Here is a 2132-nt window from a genome sequence, read left to right on the forward strand (position 1 = left end):
CAATTAGTCTTTGAGTACCTTCTACGTCATGAATAGTCAACGACGGTAAACCGCCATCTGTCCCAGACGATGAACCAGAACCGGAAGAAGGTGATTGATAAGGACTTTGTCGTTAATACTGAGTTGATGCAGTAACATTTGATAAACTCTCGGAGTCTTTCAAGATGTCCCAGACATGATCAAACTTAAAACCCTTCTTATAGGATCCATCAAGTTTTAACAGCTCTTTCGCTTCGTTCATCTATGAAAAATACACGTTATATTTAAATTAATAAAACAATGATCAAGTAAAACAATAAATACTTACGATATCTTGTTCAGAAGCACCACTTGGATTCCTCATTTCAACTTGATTGATACACCCTCGCATTTTTTTGCAAGCTTTTAGAATGCAAGACATTCTCGTTTCCAATGATCTTCTTGGTCGAGGATTGGTTGCGAACGGTTCGGTTTGGTGATAAAGAGTTTATATTCTTGACCAAAACTTATCTTTTGATTAGTTTCTACCTATTATTGGATTTTGAGTTATATCAAGATAACAATGACATAGTTGTATGTCTTCGCTATCTTTGTAGGATGAAGTTCGGCTTGTTGAAGACATTTTTATGAAAAGGCTGGTAATATCTCAATGAAAATATGTGTGATTTAGCTTACCAACTCGCCCCCTATTTATACACAAAAATTTCAGTTCACTACAAATGAAGACAGATTAGGCAACACACTGGCAAGATTCTTCTGAAAAGTCTGGCAAGATTCTTCTGAAAAGTCTGGCAAGATTCTTCTGAAAAGTCTGGTAAGAATTGACAACACCACTGATTCTCACTATAAAACGTGAATCACAGCTCAATGAAAATAACTCAACTATATTTTGCAATCTTCTTTGTTGAGAAATACCACTGAAATGGCTGATAATTCGTATTCAGACGATGAGGCTTTTGATAATACACAGGACGAACTAATGGTCGAGGCATTCAATCTAGCGTCTGAAATAGATAATTATATCCGTAATTATGCTAGCAACAATCAATTATCTTCTTATCGTGGCTCTATTCCTGGCCATATAGTTATCAATCGTGATCGGGAAGATGCCGATCGCAATCTCTTCAACGATTATTTTTCTGAAAATCCTCGATTTCCTGAGTCAATGTTTCGTCGACGATTCCGAATGAGTCGTACTTTATTTGTTCGTATTTTGGATGATGTCCAAAGTCATGACAACTACTTTCTCCAATGAAGGGATGGATGCGGCAAACTTGGGTTGTCCGGTTATCAAAAAGTTACTATTGTATTTCGAATGTTGGCATATGGCGTGGCTGCAGATGCTAAAGATGAGTACGTTAAAATAGGCGAATCAACGGTTTTAGAAGCTTTGAAGCGGTTTTGTCGTGCCATCGTGGAGGTGTTTGGAGAACGCTATCTCCGAACACCCAATGCTAATGATGTGGCACGACTACTCCAAGTTGGAGAACAACGAGGTTTTCCAGGAATGTTAGGTAGTCTAGATTGCATGCATTAGAAATGGAAGAATCGTCCAACCGGTTGGGGAGGACAATATTCCGGTCGTAGTAGATCTCCAAGTATTATTCTTGAAGCTGTAGCTGACTATGATCTTTGGATATGGCATGCATATTTTGGTTTACCGGGGTCCAACAATGACATTAATGTGTTGGAGTCCTCCCATTTTTTTTGCAAATCTTGCAGCAAGTACTGCTCCTCCTGCTAATTATGTCATCAAAGGAAAATCATATAATATGGGCTATTATTTAGCTGATGGCATATATCCAAAATGGGTCACTCTTGTTCAATCTATTCACGATCCACGTGACCCTAAATAACAATATTTTGCAAAGAAACAAGAAGCATGTAGAAAAGACGTAGAATGTGCATTTGGCGTATTGCAATCAAAGTTTGCAATAGTAGTAGGACCTGCACGGTTTGGAGGAAGGAAATCTTGCATGATATGATGACTTCGTGCATCATTATGCATAATATGATCATAGAATATGAACGTGATATTAATGCACCAATTGAAGAACGAAGTGAAGTGCAAGACGTGGGAGTTGAGATGATGAACGATGGTGGATTTGAACAGTTTCTTATATCTGATCCGGGTAAGCATCATTTTCGTACTG

The 2132-nt window shown here is 38.1% G+C and overlaps 1 pseudogene; it reads left to right on the forward strand.

The window, feature by feature from the left end:
• The first annotated feature begins 901 nt into the window (after positions 1-901).
• Positions 902-2132, forward strand: part of LOC112505979 — a 6325-nt pseudogene continuing 5094 nt past the window's right edge.

Source organism: Cynara cardunculus (genome assembly GCF_001531365.2).
Source record: "Cynara cardunculus var. scolymus isolate 2C chromosome LG 2, CcrdV1, whole genome shotgun sequence".
NCBI classification, from domain to species: domain Eukaryota; kingdom Viridiplantae; phylum Streptophyta; class Magnoliopsida; order Asterales; family Asteraceae; genus Cynara; species Cynara cardunculus.